Source organism: Narcine bancroftii, chromosome 5 (genome assembly GCF_036971445.1).
Source record: "Narcine bancroftii isolate sNarBan1 chromosome 5, sNarBan1.hap1, whole genome shotgun sequence".
NCBI classification, from domain to species: Eukaryota; Metazoa; Chordata; class Chondrichthyes; order Torpediniformes; family Narcinidae; genus Narcine; species Narcine bancroftii.
Genome location: NC_091473.1, coordinates 129,630,936 through 129,648,865, shown reverse-complemented (window position 1 = coordinate 129,648,865; position 17,930 = coordinate 129,630,936). Strand labels below are relative to the sequence as shown.

At 41.3% G+C, this 17,930-nt stretch overlaps 1 protein-coding gene across 5 annotated transcripts in view; it reads right to left on the bottom strand.

The window, feature by feature from the left end:
- Nucleotides 1-17,930, bottom strand: part of LOC138763967 (dihydropyrimidine dehydrogenase [NADP(+)]-like) — a 1,056,199-nt gene that overhangs the window by 763,250 nt on the left and 275,019 nt on the right. The window lies entirely within an intron of this gene.

Sequence of the window (17,930 nt, the reverse complement as noted above, 5' to 3'; positions counted from 1 at the left end):
GGCAGTCACGAGCGTAGTGCCACTCATTGCAGTTCCAGCAGGCTCTGGGCAGTTTGGCTGGGCGGGTCACATTTTTATTTGGTCTAGCGGGGTCTACTGACCTGACTATCTGGACCTGGCTTGAGGATGGATGTGCCGCTTCCTCCATTTTGCTGTCATGTTTTCAATTAATAAAGCATTGGGAGTCGGTGGTTAGTTTTCGAAGGGTCATGTCAGACTCCTGCTCAATCTTTGCCAGCAACTGCATTCTGAGTTCTGCATCTTGGTGCGACTGCACTCCCGCTACAAAGTCTAGACACTTGAACTGGTCTTCAGTCAGCGTCGAGAGTTTAAAATACTCACACTATAGATTTACCATACCAGAATATGCCACATATGCCACAGAATCTTGGGTATATCTCTTGGTCATTTTTAAACACTGATGCCGAAGATTGAACAGTGATGTTTGTTCACTATTTCTGCCATTACATCATGTTTCCCTGAAACTGAGCTCCTCGGGAAGTTTTGGCAGGATAAAGTTTATGTAGTGCTCGTGTTCTCGAGTGCCTAACTTCTTCAACAACAGCCTAATCTTCCACGCCTCACTGAACTTGGAAATGTCTTCTGAAGACAAGTCTTCATACTTTTTGTACCAAGTTCCAAAAGTGCATGACTCTGAGTCATAATTAAACTCAGTGATGGAGTTCATTAATGCGTCTGAAGAATTTGTTCTAACTGCAGGCTCATCTTCCTCAATGATTGAAGCTCCAACGGACATTTTTGCCGCCAGATGGTTCATTAGCTTCGCTTGTATCCGTTCAAAGCTCTCTTGCTGTTGTATGAGGACAGCCTTCAGGTGTTTCATTATTACTGACATCTATCTTCAGTTACCGAAGATCCTTGTTGTAACTGTGCCTAAAATGTTTGGGCTGCACGAGTCGCTGAGAAATCTAGCTCCCACTTTGAGTTTATTCAGAGAATTAATGTCAGGCACAGAGTTTCACCAAACCACACCCGAACTCTCTTTACTTCTATTTCTACAAAAAATTGGAGTGAGCTTTTTATAGAAATTTACACAAGTTTGACTTCAAGGCACAAGACAGTCTTGGGAGCCATTCAATTGATTGATGTCTCCAGTGGTAACACCCACTCCTGGTGATTGTGGGTCGCTCTGATTAGGGCATCCTAGCCTATACCAAGAGGTTTATGGGAATTGAGGGATCTCAAATTCCAGAAATCCCTAAAGGAGAGTAGTAAAAGTGAATAAAGTGAAATTCCTGAAGGCCTAAAGACATGTCATTGAGAAATATCTCAAGATACAATTGAGCTTCATTGGAACAGGGCAGGAAAGGCTCTGTGGGGGTAGGGTGGAAAATATTAAAAGTAGTGGTGTGGCATGGTCACTTCCATACATAAACTATTCCGTTAGGATTGAAATTACAACATAAAGCCATAAAGATTCAGTCAAATGTGCATATGTGTGTAGTAGATAGGCCTTTGTTGGCATCCCTTTGGGTGTTTGTGTATCAAACAGCAGCGATAAAAATTAGCCCAGATGGTGTTACATTTAAAATAATATTTTAATCACCAGTATTAATTAATAATGATGTAACACCTAATCTAATTTAATTATCTTATCTAAATTTAACTAGACTTATCTAAATTAAACCCCAAATATGCGCGAATATATACTGGTGTGTGTGGAATATCCTAAGCCACTACAGCTCAAGGCTCAATACTCAGAAGGCAGTTCTAAGTTCAGTTTCAGAAATTCATTGATGACCCATGGGTTGAAATTGGTGCGACATGCAGACTGTAGATAATTGAGACACACAGGGCTAAGATGAAAGTGGCCCGCAGGCTCTAAGATGGGTGAGACACGCAGGCTTCGAGTCGATGCGACGCACAGGCTCTAAGCTGGGTAAGAGGTTAGCAGTTCATGAAGAGGGTGATCATTAGAAATATTTAATGTGGAAATAGGTAAAATTTGAAATATCAAGTAATTAAAGGTATTGTGTAACTGACTTTAGTTGAGTCTGGCAGAGATCAGCTGAATGACAGGGCCTTGTGATCGACTCTTGCTCCAATTTTCTTGTGTTTTTTTGCTAAGAGAGATTATGGGGAGGCTAGTGAGCAGGGACTTCGAAAGGGAAAATCATCAAAGAAGAAAGTGTACATCCTGTAGGAGATATAACTTAGGTGGAGGGAGAAAGGGGATGAAATGGCTGAGGGGAAGGAGTTGAGGGTTGGTGAGAATGGACAGCAAGGGAGGGATTAGATAAGGGAAGTGAGGGGTTAGGAAAAGTTGTGTGTGTGTGTGTGTGTGTGTGTGTGTGTGTGTGTGTGTGTGTGTGTGTGTGTGTGTGTGTGTGTGTGTGTGTGTGTGTGTGTGGCATCCATCTGTATGCATTTTTGTATGAGGACTGTGCCAGTGGCCTATGTTCATTTGAATGCCCCCAGTGAAGTGGCTCGTGTTTCATGGCCAGCCCAGTTCAGAAAATTCCCGCACATACATCTTCCATGTTTCGCTGTGCTGAAAGCAAGTCATCCTCACCCCAAGCCCTGCTTAAGAAGAAATAATTCAGAGGGAAAATGGAATGCGACGTCAGACTCTCACTCTATGTTGAACAGAGCAAAAAGTACTAAACTCAAATTCTGTGGCTTTTCTCTCAGCATCCCCTGAAATTTTATCCCACAGGCCACAATCAGAGATAATCGATGACACCTCCTCATGATCATCCTCAATGCTGGGCCCCTTCAAGGCTACATACTCAGCCCACCCCCACCCCTTTATATTCTTTGTACACCCTAGACTGCATGGCAAAACTTCGCTGCAACTCCAAATTGACAGATGATACCACCGAGAGAAACACGAAAGGCTGCAGATGCTGTGATTGCAGTAAACACACCGAAATGCTGGAGGAACTCAGCTGGTCTAGGAGACAAAGCTATATTGGTGACATTTTGGGCCTGAGCCCTTCTTCAAAGAGAAATCAAAAAAAGGCAGAAGCAGTATTCAAACAAAGGGGGAGGAATCCAGACCAACAAAAGGTGTTAATTGGATGTGATAAAGGACTACATACAATTTATCATGTCAGTGTGAAAGGAAACAGACAATGGGGAAAGCAAAGAAGTGGGAGGGGGAGTTTAACGAAAGCCAGAGAATTTGCTGTTAATGCCATTCAGTTGGAGGGCACCTAGTCAGAGGATGAGGTGTTGATCCTCCAATTTATGGGTGGTCTCAGTCTGGAAGTGCATAAGACCATGGACAGACATGTCAGCAAGGGAATGGGATGGGTAATTGAAATGGGTGGCCACTGGGAGATCCACACTATTGTGGCAAACGGAGCCAAGGTACTCAAAATGTGATCTCCCAGTGTGTGTCCACAGTCTCTGATGTAGATTACCTCCGCCCTGGGGAGTCACTGTAAAAACAACAAGTTGGAGTACAGAAGGATGACTGGCTTGGTGCCAGGGCAATAGCCTCTCCCTCAGAATCAGCAAGATCAAGGAACTGTTTATAGATCTCCTGAAGAGGGGCAGAGCTCCCTCCCAATTCACCTCAAAGGTACTCCTGGTAGCTTTAATTTACCAGGAGTAAATATCTTGAGTGAATTGTCCTAGTACATCACATTGACCCAATGGGTATGAAAGCCTTTACTTTCTCAGAAGTCTTGCTTGACAAAGATAATGGAATTCTATAAAGAAGTGACAAGCAGGCTGGTTAAGTGGATGTTGTGTATTTGGACTTTCACAAGGCCTTTGACAAGATGCTGCACATAAGGCTACTTAACAAGAGTCCATGATATAACAGGAAACATACTGGCCTGGATATAGCACTGGCTGATTGGCAAGAAGCAGAGAGCTGGAATACAAGAATCATATTCCAATTGGCTGCCAGTTGCTAATGGTGGTCCACATGGTTCGGTATTGGGGCCGCTTCTTTTAATGTTGTCTATTAATGATTTGGATTAGTGAATGAATGGCCTTGAGGCCAAGATGGCAGATGACAAAAGGGTAGGTGCGGGAGCAGTTAGTGTTGAAGAAACAAGGAGACTCCAGAAGGATTAGACAGATTATAAGAATGGACAGAGAAGTGATAAATGAAATATAATGTTAGAAAGGGTACAGCCATGCACTTTGGACAGTCTATTTTTTTTAGATGGGGAGATGTCTTGGGTAAACTTATATCTCTCATTTTGTTCATTTTAGATTGGTCAGTGTTTGAGTTACCGAAAGAAAATAGACACACACACCGAGAGCAGTTCAGATTATACAAATGTTTATTACAAATTCAAAAGCTGATTTCAAACTACAATATGCAAGCCCTTCCCAACTATACTTATCAACACTTGGACTGGTCCCAACTGCCGAAGCGAGGCAACGACTGCACACTTGTAGTTGGTTGTCAGGGCACCAGTAGCAGCTGACCTGGAGGTTGGCTGGACTCTAGACGTTCTTCTTCTTGCTGAGAGATGTTGCCACCTCTCAGAGAGTCTCAAACTTCAGCAGCGAGACCATGGCTTATATTACCCAAAAACTGCTTACCCAAGCACCTATTCCCAGCACAGCAAGAAAGATAAGTGAGCAAGCTAGCATGCTAGGCTTCTATCGAATAACATAATTTTCAGCTTATTACTTTGAATACAATGGTTTATTTTGTATCAAGGCTAGGCCTCTGACAGTCTGTGATCAAAACAAGCAGGAAGATTAAATGTTCTTGATACACAGATGTCCTTTTGTCAGATAACTGCATCTCTGGCCCTTCGGTGGAATTTAGCTTATGTCTGCTTATTCTAAAAAACAAGCAGGTTCTCAGCCTTCCTGAAGCAAAGGCTGCAAAAGTAAAAAACATGATTTAAATCTTCCATTACAGGAGAACATTGAAAATACCCAGATGCAAAGGAACTTGGAAGTCCTTGTCCAGAATAGCCAGAACGTAAATGTGCATGTTTAAAGGCAATGTGGGCATTCATTTCAAGAGGAACAAAAGAGCACGGTTGTGATGTTGAGGCTTTATAAGGCGCTGGGCAGACTTGATGGAATAATATGAGCAGTTTTGGGCTCCTCATTTGAGAAAGGATTTGCTGAAATTGGAGAGAGTTCAGAGGAGGTTCACAAGGATGATCCTGGGAATGAAAGATTTATCATATGAGAAATATTTTGACAGCTCCTGGCCCACACTTATTGGAATTTAGGAGAATGAGGTGGGGATTTCATTGAACATTTCGATGATTGAAAGGTATGGACAGAGTTTATGTTGAAAGGTTCTTTTCACAGTGGGAGTGTGCAGGACAAGAGGATTGAAGGGCATCCATTTAGAACAGAGAGGAGTAGGGATTTCTTCTGAGAGAGGGTGGAATTTGTTGCCACAGGTCTTTGTGCAGGCCAGGCAGAGATGGACAGGTTCCTGATTAGCCAGAGCATCAAAGGTTATGGGGAGAAGGCTGGGCAGTGGGACTGAGTGGGTAAATGGATTAGATCATGATTAAATGACAGGGATGACTTGATGGGCTGAATAGCCTATTTCTGGTCCTATGTCATATCAAAATTTTACATGTCTCTTGCACTGCTGACAATTTCAACAGATGTACCACTGATAGCATCCTGTTAGTGTGCAACATTGCCTGGTAGCAGAACTGCTCTGCACAAGATGGCGAGAAACCACAGAAGGTTGGGAACATGGCTCAAGACATCGCACATAACCCCTTCCTTCCATTAATTCCATCAATTCCCCCTGCTGCTTTGGAAAAACAGCAATCATATGATAAGACTCATCCCACCCTGGCCATGCTCTCTTCTCCCTTTCCCCCCACCCCTGGGAGGAAGGCTCAAGGTGCAAGATCGCACACCATTAGGTTTAAGGACAGTTCTTTCCTGCCATTATCAGGCACCTGAATGAACCTCACCACAGTGAAATTATGTTGCTTTTAAGTACCATTTAATCTCTCTCTGTAACATTGCACTTCAGTACTTGCGGTACTATGGATGAGACTCCCAACTGGATAGCTTTCAAAATTAACATTATCACGGCATCTTAGTACATGTAACAATAGGACTTAGGCTCTCATTTATTGGACAGGGAATGGAACACAAGAGAAGGTGTCTAAATCATTAGTCAGTCTGAATCCATAACAGTGGCTACAGTTCTGAGCACCACATCACAGAAAGGATGTGATAGCACTGGAAAAAATGCTGAATCAAACGATGTGGCTATAAATCTTGTAACAAGTAACTGTCCAGAGCTACCTTTAGGGAAATGTACTGAAGATTTAACTGAAGTGTGTGTATTATGTGAGGACTCATCAGGATAAACAGGAACAATCTATTGCCCTAGGTGACAATGCCTGTAACAGTGGAATTTCATTTAAATTCTAACGAAGAGCCTCTGACCTGAAACATTACCTCTGTTTCTCTTTCCGCAGACATTGGCCTGCTGGGTTTTTCAGGCATTTACTGTTTTTAATAACAGAGTACAATGAACTGGTAGAATTAGAAGAGGAATGAGTGTGAGGGTCTAAAACTCACTGCCTGAAAGAAAGGTAAAGGCAGAAAGTCTTGACACATTTAAACCACTTAAAACATGTGTGGATTGGGGCCAGTCTGAGGAAGCTTTGGCTTTGCACGGGGATGGGTCAGAAACCATGCATCATCTCTCCTTGTGCAGAAGCAAAAATGTGTATGATTTTCAAATCATGAACTAACGTGGATGCAATATATAGTCATTTTTATTACATTCAGTTGCTAAAATCATCTGCCACTCTATGAACCCTCAAACGTAAGAGGTTGAAGGCATTATTTCTTATTAAATCCAACAGCATCAAAAGATATATCATAAATTTTCTGCCAAGTGATTCTTCTGAGAAGTGTTTCAAATCCGACCCAGATGGGTTCGAATGGCACCCTTATTTTGGTGTTAGAATCATACTGTGTGCTATGCAATATCAGTAGTGAGTATGTTAAAGAACTTGTATAACATGCTTGGTTTTTAAATTTTATGAAAGGTTTTAACCTCTTCAGAATTACAATCTCCATTAAAACAAATGACAGGAATTTCACACAAACATGCCACAACATTTGTTATGAACTAACAACGGTCAAGAGACATGTAAAATTTGAGATTCTCATTTCTATTAATTATTGGCTTAATTTGTGATTTTATAGTTAGGAAATAGTGATTAATATATTCTTAACTCATAGTGCCAATATATTTACTACCCAATATATAATTCTCCACTCAGTGTCAAAATAATACAGGTTCCTCACATTTTATCTCATTTATCCTCCTGTGTTACAAATGTATTCACAGCAAATAATTATTTACAAACAATAACATTCTATAGAATAGCCAGTCTTGAAGAATGACAAATACATTAAAAAAAGATCCAACATCTATATATTTATAGCACACTACCATATTTCCAATATATCACAAACCATTTTACACCCATTGAAATGAACTTCATTATAGTTCATCTTTTTCAAAATTTGTATTGGTTTTATCAAATAAATGTTACATAGGTACATGACAATAAAATAAAGTATTACCAAATATTATACAGCAATACAAATAGTATTGAAACCTATATTACATTTAAAAAGAAAGGAAAAGAAAACCACTGTACTAATTATCTAAATATCAATCCCTTCCCTTCGGAGGCAACTGGCTTAACACAAACAGTCCACTGCTGATAAGAAAAAAAAAGGAAGGTAAACATTGGGATCAAAAACCAGAAACTAGTTAATCTTACAAATCTTACCTCATTCTAATTAATTAACAAACTTAACAGCCAATTTATAGACAGCAAATAAAGAATGTCACTGGAAATATCAGGGAATGGGTGACTCAACAGAGGTATTTAACACTAAAAATATATATTTTTTTATTATTGTTTGCAGAGAGAATGCTTCTCCTTCTGAGGAAGAGTATTACCAGAGGCCATCTTCAAAAACATATCACCCAGAAATCTAATAGGGAAGTTAGAAGAAACTTTTTTCAAGTAGAGGTTGGAGAAAATGTGTGTTTCACTGCACAAACCAGTTATTCGGGTATATTTAAGAACACACATAAGGAAACAGAAGATTCCACTCAGGGAAATTGATGAGGAAAGTTGTTAAGAGCGCACAAACACTGCAAGGGACCAGGGTAAATTGAATGGCCTGCTTCAGTGTCATATATCCAATGTGTTCCCTCAGCTGTGCTCCGAAGATATCAGCCAAGTAAACCATCAAACACGTCAAATTGCAACACAGACAAACAAGTGGATATTTTCTCGTCGGCTAACTTTCGAATACATTCTGGAATTTTACAGTCTGGTTAATAAGTAAAACAACTTGCAGGTGGCACTGAAATTGAATCCTTATGTAATGACCATGAGTGGAATGGTTAGGCTTGGAATTTGTCTTACTGCGACAATTCTTAGTGGTCGCCATTCCTTGCTTTAGGAACCCCGCCCCTCAAATAAGTGTAAAGTAATTCTGCTAACAGTAGATTGTGGAATTGTGGCAGAGGTCGACAGCATCGAGTCCACGCTGCTGAAGATCCAGCTGCGCTGGATGGGTCACGTCTCCAGAATGGAGGACCATCGCCTTCCCAAGATCGTATTATATGGCGAGCTCTCCACTGGCCACCGTGACAGAGGTGCACCAAAGAAAAGGTACAAGGACTGCCTAAAGAAATCTCTTGGTGCCTGCCACATTGACCACCGCCAGTGGGCTGATAACGCCTCAAACCGTGCATCTTGGCGCCTCACAGTTTGGCGGGCAGCAGCCTCCTTTGAAGAAGACCGCAGAGCCCACCTCACTGACAAAAGGCAAAGGAGGAAAAACCCAACACCCAACCCCAACCAACCAATTTTCCCTTGCAACCGCTGCAATCGTGTCTGCCTGTCCCGCATCGGACTGGTCAGCCACAAACGAGCCTGCAGCTGACGTGGACTTTTTACCCCCTCCATAAATCTTCGTCCGCGAAGCCAAGCCAAAGAAAAAAGATTGTGGAATGAAATTTGACATTCAGAGTGTGCTTCATTTTCCTACGGGCGTGAATGGCAAACATAGAAATCTAATCTACGGCAGGAAAAAGAATAGTTCACATAGTCTCAACTTTAGCATTAGCAGAAATACAACCAAATAGCTGCAGATGTCTTGTCTCTTACAGTGCAGGTAACAAGCACCGCTATGATCTGTGAATTCCTCTGAGATTCACAGTGATTGAAGAGAGCTGACAGATTATTCAGCACTGATTATTAGAAGCAAAATTATACAATAGCTTTGCCTTTTTAAAAAAAATCATTTTTTTCTTAATCAAGCTTCCCAAAGGTCGTAGGCACAAGGTAAAGAAGAAATTCATTTCTCCAGCAATCCTGCTTCTTCCAGGTGGTCTCACAACGTGCAAAAGCTCACATGTAACTGTGAAATCTGAAGCTTTATTACTATATATTTGTCACTGATGCAGCAAGAAGGCAATATGCTGCAATGACACCAAAAAGTGCAATAAAACAGGAACAAAACATTCAGTTGTCACAATAATGACCAGACAAAAATAGGGACTTTTAATATGAAAAATAAGAGCAAATCAGTTATGGTCTATCTGAAAATCAAGTAGCGTTGCATTACCCTCGATCTCATAAAAGAAGTACTTGTTTAAAATGATTTTGGTGTTCAATAAATGTATGCTCACATTAAAAAAAAGGCACTTGAAAAGGATAGAGCAGATGTGACCAGGAATAGAAAAGGTTTATACTTTCTTACAGAGGCTATTTATCTCACTCAAAATACATTTCATGCTTACTGTTTTACAAGAAAGATGAAGGCGTGAATGGCAAACATGAATTTTGGTGTACTCAGACAAATGATGGCTATATCCATCATGTATAAAACACTGCCTCAATGGTAAACAGCTCATAATTACAAACCAGACACTTTTCCATTTAAAAAAAAATCTTTGGTAGATGAACAGGAAAAGGAAAATACATATGTGAATATTTTTCACATTTGTGTGCATATGGCCATTCTTGGTTGTCTTTAGTCATGCAACGACACCCATCAATCAACAATGTCCTTGTTGCAGGCTCTTTCCTAACATTTCTCCAGTCAAGTCAATTGATTTGTATGAAAGAGGTTGAATATGCAAGGTCTACTTGTCAAAATGAAGACATGCAATAGCATTAATTAGAGGTTTCTGTGCTGGTAACAACTCATTGCTGACCTATTCTTGAGGCGCAGTATTCCCAGAATTCAATCATAGTTACCTAGTTTTGTTTAGAAATGCTGAATACACTCTATTGAAACAACATATTCATTTGACATATCCTATATTGAAAGCCTGTACAGATGCTATAAAGGTGCAAATGTACTTCAGTCTTTGTTAAATGCTTGCATTTCTGATCAGATTGACTTTGCAATAAGTTACGAAATGCTTTAATAAACCAAATTCAATTTAGACACAATTAAAGTGTAATAATGGAGGTCTATTCTTTCAGTTGTAAGTCAATGACAAATAAAACAGGCAATCACAACCAACAATGTTCAGATTACTTGGAGAATTGCTGTACTTCCTGCAAAGACCACTCCAACATCTGCAGACGCTGCTCTCGTTACAAAGATAGTGCTGTCAATTCTTGCTTTCTCCAGCAAGGAAACTGCAAATTGATTGCTGGAATTCCATTTTGGTTGAGATTTTTCAGAATTAGGTTTATTATTTATCAATACATTGCTCATAACACTGCACAGTGCTGTTATTATAAATAACCAAGGACTTGCATATGAAGAAAGGCTAGAACGACTAGGCTTGTACTCGCTGGAGTTTAGACGATTTAATAGAAAGGTGTAAAATTCTTAAGGGAATTGACAGGCGAGAAGCAGGAAGATTGTTCCCAATGTTGAGCAAATCTCGAACTAGAGGTCACAGTTTAAGGGTAAAGGGGAAGTCCTTTAGGACTGAGATGAGGAAGAATTTTTTCACTCAGAGGGTGGTGAATTTATGGAATTCTCTGACACAGGAAATGATTGAGGCCGGTTCCATAGCTAGATTTAAGAGAGAGTTAGATTTAGTACTTGTGACTACGGGGATCAGGGGGTATGGAGAGAGAGCTGGAACAGGGTACTGAGTGGATGATCAGCCATGATCAAAATGAATGGCGGTGTAGGCTTGAAGGGCCAAATGGCCTACTCCTACACCTGTTTTCTATGTTTATTGTATCTGTGTATAGATACACACATAAATTGGATGTAAATGATTTCCTATTCTTGTGTGATTATGGGACTGTTTGAACAAGTGAATAATGTATGCGATCATGATTACTTGCCTTCACAAGGGATTACAGATGCTGGAATCTATGGGAGGATCCCAGCGGATCGAGCAGTTTCTGTTGGGGAAAGGAATTCTCGACATTTTGGGTTGGAATGTGCAACGAGAGTGGAAAGGAACGAAAAATAGCCAGGATGAAGAGAAAAGTAGGAGGGTTAAGACAAGGCTCAGTAGGTGATAGGTGGACAGAGAAAGGAGGAAAAATGACAGGCAGAGGTCAGGATGTTCTTTATAACCTACAGTTTGGCCGTCAGCACTAGCCTTCCCTCAAAACTAATCAGCAAGCTCCAGGACCTGGCTGGCCCTTTGGATCCTGGATTTTCTCACCTCCAGTCCCCAGTGAGAATTGGTAAGAACATTTCATAGAAACGTAGAACATTACAGCACAGAAAAAGGCCCCTTCAGCCCTCTAGTCTGTGATGAATCATTTTTTTCTGCCTCATCCCACTGACCTGCACCCAGTCCATAGCCCTCCATATATCTCCTATTCTTCTTACATGTTAAAATTGAGCTGGCATTCATCACCTCAGCTGGCAGCTCATTCCACGCTCCCACCATTCACTCTCTGTGTGAAGAAGTTCCCCCTAAAGTTTTCCCCTTTCACCCTTAACCCATGTCCTCTGGTTTGTATCTCACCTACCCTCTGTGGAAAATAAAATAGTTTTACTATGTCTATCCCCCTCAGAATTTTAAAAACCTATCAACTCTCCCCTCATTCTTCAATGCTCCAGGGAATAAAGTCGTAACCTGTTTAACCTTTCCCTGTAACTCACTTCATGAAGACTGGACAACATCCTAGTAAATCTTCTCTGCACTCTTTCTATCTTATTGATATCTTTCCTGTAGTTAAGTGACCAAAACTGCACACAATACTCTAAATTTGGCCTCACCAATGTCTTATACAACTTTACCATAATATCCAATCTTCTATATGCAATACTTTGATTTCTGAAGGCCAATAAGCCAAAAGCTCTCCTTGCAACCCTACCTACCTGTGACACCATCTTCAGGGAATTATGTATCTGTATTCCCAGATCTCTCTGTTCTATCACCTTACTCAGTGCCCTACTATTTGCCATGTATCTTGGTTTGTCCTTTCAAAATGCAATATCTGCCATTTTTTAGTCCATTTTTTCCAGCTGGTCCAGATCCCTCTGCAAGCTTTAAAAAACTTCTTCACTGTCCATAACACCTCCAATCTTAGTGTCATCTGCAAACTTGCTGAACCAAGTTACCTCATCCAAATCATAGATGACAAACAGCAACAGTCCCAGTACCGATCTCTGAAACATTTCACTGGTCACAGGCCCCCAGTCTGAGAAGCAATCATCCATTACTATTCTCTGGTTTTTCCCATCTAGTGATTGTCAAATCCATTTCACTACTTCACCATGAATATATAGCATCTGAACCTTTCTGACCAATTTCCTATCTGGGACCTTGTCAAAGTCCTTACTAAAGTATATCTAAGCAACATCCACAGACATTCCTTTGTCAACTTTCCTGGTAACCTCCTTGAAAAACTCCATGTTTGGTTAAATTCGACCTACCACACACAAAGCCATGCTAATTATCCCTAATTATTCCTGGCTATCCAAATAGTTGTATATCCAATCTCTTAGAACATGTTCCAATAAATTACCTTCTACTGACATCAAGCTCATTGGCCCATAGTTTCCAGGGTAATTTTTGGAGCCTTTTTTAAACAACAGAACAAAGTGAGCTAGTTTCCAATCCTCCAGTGCCACACCCGTGGCTAGGGACATTGTAAATATTTCTACCAGAGGCCCTGCCATTTCTATACAAGACTCCCTCAAGTTCAGAGGAAATATCTCATCAGACCAGGAGATTTATTGACCCTTATTTGCTTTAAGACAGCAAGAACTTGCTCCTCTTTAACCTGCATAGGTTCCATGACCTCACTACTTGTTTTCCTCCCTGCTTTTGGTGACCTCAAGTGAGAAGTTGTTGTTAGTATACCAGTCAACCAAGTTTTCAACCTCTCTCCTGTATATTTATATTTTCTATATTTGCGCAGTGTGTTTATATTTTTTTCTGTGTTTACATTTCTCTCTTTTGAATGCATACCTTTCTTTTTGAGTATGCTTTACAGTTACTGAAAACAGAACCTCTGTCTTGCCCTCAGGAAAAAGAATCTCAGGGTTGTAGGTGATGTCAATTATGTACTCTAACAATAAATTTGAACTTTGACATTGACTTTGACACCAGGGGAAGGTGGACCAGACAAATAACCTTCCATCCAAATCTTTTGGTGCTCAGTAGGAGGTGGAACCAATGATCAGGATGGTACCCATGGCACTAGAGCCATGAGACCTGCACTAGGACATACTTGTTCCAAATCAAAGACCAAACAAGATGGTCAGCAGTTCAAATTCCAATCAGCTTGATGGTGAGCCGTAGCTTCTATTTCTTTGAGCTGTAAAATATGACTCTATAATCCTATTACCTTTCCCATGGAAATAACAATGTTTCCCTTCAGTGGAAATGAAACTAATGGTGATAGGAAAAGCAGAAAGAAGCCAATGCGCACAAAAGGGAGAAAGGCAGAGTTCATGGAAGGCAGAGTAAAAGAGATAAAGGATGAAATTATCAGTACAGATTAGTGTCGGGCCTTCTCTACGTTGGAGAGGTTGGACACCATCAGGGGAGATCGCTTTGCCGAGCACCTCCCACTGTGTCCGCATCAGTGGTGGGGATCTCCCGGAGGCCCAACCATTTCAATTCTGCTCCCTACTCCGAGGTGGACATGTCTGTCTGTGGCCTCATGGGAAGTCAAACCAAGACCACTTGTAAATTGGAGGGGCAACACTTAATTTTCCATCTGGGCATTCTCTGAGCGGATGACATTAACATCGACCTCCAGATTCGACTAGCCTACTCCCCGTTCTCCCTCCCTCCCCATTCTGTCTTCTTTCCTCCAGCTCTCCACCCCCTTCCCTCTCCATTCACAGACCCATCCCTTTGCTTTCTGGTGTACCCTTCCTCCCTTATCTACCTATTACTTCTTGCCTGTGGGGTTGTGCTCCTCATACTGCACCCCCCCCCTCCACCCCCACCCCCACCACCATTTGGTTCAGGCGCATTTTGTTCATAACTTGATGAAGGGCTCAAGCCTGAAATGTTGGTTATATATCTATCTTTGCTACAAAAAATACACTATTTGTCCTGCTGAGTTTCTCCAGCAGTGTGCGTGTTTTTAGGAAAAGTACTAGAGGGTGCCTGAGGCCATATGACTGAAAGCCAATAATGTCAGAGGAGGCACATGCTGGTAGACTATGTGAGAGGTAAAAAGTGAAAGAAGGAAGATGATATGAAAGAAAAAAAGTGAATGTGAAAACAGCCGATTTTCTTGGAAGAGATATGGAAGACAAGAAATTGTAGAGAAGGATTACTGCACCATCCATGTTGGCAACTTTTGGATGAGAAATTACAACTTTTGCTGTTTGTAAGAGATACTGCAACAAGAAAAACAGGGGAGTTATAAATGAAGTCCTGTCTGATTTTAATGCTAAAACCAACATTAAAATAATTCAAGACTCAAGATTCAATTCAGTGTCATTGTAATAAAATAAATCTCCTGGGTCTGTCGAGATAGTTCCTCCGACCTTGTATAGAAATGGCAGGGCCTCTGGTAGAAATATTTACAATGTCCTTAGCCACGGGTGTGGCGCTGGAGGATGGGAAAGTAGCTCACTTTGTTCCGTTGTTTAAAAAAGGCTCAAAAAATTACATGAAACTGCTTTTGCCTGCTGCAAGGCAGACAAATTATCTGAAGCGCCTCTTACTGTCAGAGAAAGAAGCAAAAGAGAGTTCCCCCAGAGTCATCGAGTCTCCGTAGATTCGCCTTCAGCACTTCCGCAGCCCCCGCAGACACACAGAGTCCAGTCCAAGTCATTTGCAACCCGAGCTCCGGATCCGAACCTCCGATACAGTCAGGAGCCCTTCCGAGCCTTTGGCACCTCCTCATCTCCTAGTTCCGACACCTAGTATCCCTTCAGCTAGTTTCGTTCTAGTCTCCAGCAGTCCGCAGCCCAGACCGAGATTCAAGACAGCAGTATCCAGAAGCCCCCCCCCCCCGCCTCCGTGGGTTCTTCGCCTCGAGTTGCCAGCAGCCCACCGCATGTGTGGGTCTTTCGACTGCAGAGCCCCTCACTGGTTTGCTGTCTGTGAGTCACCTCCTCTTCTTCTCCTTCCCAGGCGGTGGGGGGTGGGGGGGGTGACCTCCCCATTTTATGGTGCCCTGCGCCAGTCCTCCGCACCCCTGGAGTCTGTAACCCCTCGTGGCTGCTGCCATTCAAAGGCACAGCCATCTTGGGCACAGACTCCATGGCTGCAGGATTTTACACAAAACTACTGTCGGCTCCTTTAATGGGCCGTTAAAAGCCTGTGCAGAATTGATGGTAGTTGACTGGACGGTTGGACCCCGCTGGACACTCTCTCTCTGAACCTCGCTCCCTGCGCATCTGCACTAACGACAGTGTGGCCATGACTGTGGCTCTGAGACTTCCGCCATTTTTAACACTAATATAGCACCAGAACAATTGATTATTTGGGGGAGGAGTCACGTGATGGAGTAGTGGCCGGACAGTGAACTCCAGCCCTCTCCAGAAAAGTCAGAAAAAATAAAGGAAAACACAAAGGCACAAAAATAAAAATTAAAGTAAAGTGAGTATAAAGGTGGAAATAAGATGGCGACGATAAAAGAAAAATCGAAACCAACGGTAAGAAGAGAGGAAGAAAAGACAACGGAAGAAGAAGGAGAAGGCCTTACCTGTTCGAAGAGGCCCGCGGTGGAGAGAGAAACCCGCTCCCTCAGGTCGGTAGAAAGTGGACTATAAAAATGGCTCGCTGAGACGAGTAAAAGTGCGCAACCGCGCATGCGCGAGGAGTTGCGCATGCGCGATGCGCATGCAAAAAAACACACCGATGGGAGGGGTGACCAGCTGGGGAGTCAATCTCCACAGCCGGCAATGACAGCTGCAGCAAGAGGAGAACATAGAAGACAATGAAAATAAGAAAGAAGAGAAGAAAAGGACAACAAAGAAACAACAGATGGCCAACCCAGAGGAAGAAGAGGAAGAGTACAGTGAAATAGAAGAAGGGAAAGGCAAGACAAAGGATATACTTTCTCTTATTAAAGAATACATGGAGTCATTTAAAGAATGGCAAGCACAAGAATTTAATGATTTAAGAAGAAAAATAAACAATACAGAAGAGAAAGTGAATAAAATAGATATGACCTTATCAGAAATGGGAAAAAGAATGGACAAGGTGGAAGAACGAGAAGCAGCAGTAGAAATGGAGGTAGAGGGCTTAAAAAAGAAATTAGAGGAATCTAATAAAAAAGTTAAAGAGACACAAGAGCTGTTAGCTCAGAAAATAGATATAATGGAAAATTATAACAAAAGAAATAACATAAAGATAGTGGGCCTTAAGGAAGATGAAGAAGGCAAGAATATGAGAGAGTTTATAAAAGATTGGATCCCCAGGATCCTAGGATGTCCAGAACTACAGCAAGAAATGGAAATAGAAAGGGCACATAGAGCATTGGCCTTTAAACCACAACCACAACAAAAGCCAAGATCTATTTTAGTAAAATTCCTAAGATATACTACAAGAGAAAAGATACTGGAGAAAACAATGGAGAAAGTAAGAGAGGACAACAAGCCACTGGAGTACAAAGGGCGAAAAATCTTCATTTATCCAGATATAAGTTTTGAACTCCTGAAGAAGAGAAAGGAGTTCAATACAGCAAAGGCGATTTTATGGAAGAAAGGGTATAAATTTATACTAAAGCATCCAGCGGTATTGAAAATATTTATTCCAGGACAGCAAAACAGTCTATTCTCGGATCCAGAGGAAGCACGAAAATTTGCAGAACAATTACAAAATAGACTGAGAGATGAAGACGTGTAACAAGAGTACAAAAGACTGCGAACTAAAAAGACACATAAGTTTTGAACTCCTGAAGAAGAGGAAGGAGTTCAATACAGCGAAAACGATCTTATGGAAAAAAACTATTCTCAGATCCAGAGGAAGCAAGGAAATTTGCAGAACAACTACAAAACAAGCAGAGAGATGAAGACATGTAATAAGAGTAAAAATGACCACGATTTATATGTATGTGGGTAAAGAGGTATATGTGTGTATATGTATAGTGTGCATACATGAATGTATCCGTATTTAGAGGAAAATATAGAGAGTATAGACAAGAATTAATAAGGGAAGGAAATGGAATAGAGGGAATAAGGAGGGAATTAAAAGAGTGACCTTTGTTACATATGAAAAGTGAAATCTTTTCTGGGGGGGGCTGGGTGGGGAGGAGTTACGGTCACTGCAAAATCAGCTGACGCTTGCGAGTGAATTCGCAAATCCAAATAGAAAGGGGAGATGTGGTTGTCCGACAAGGGATAAAGGACAACTCAGGAGGAGAAGGGGAAATTGGGGCTAAAGAAGTTTTAAATAAGAGAATAAGGAAAATATTTGATGTTTTAGGAATGTTGTCTTATAAAGGGTTCAAAACAAGAAAACAGAAATGGATAAGAAGAAAAGGTAATGATGGAGAAATGGAAAGGGAATATAAACAAAGTATAAAATGGCTACGTTGAACTATATGACTTTA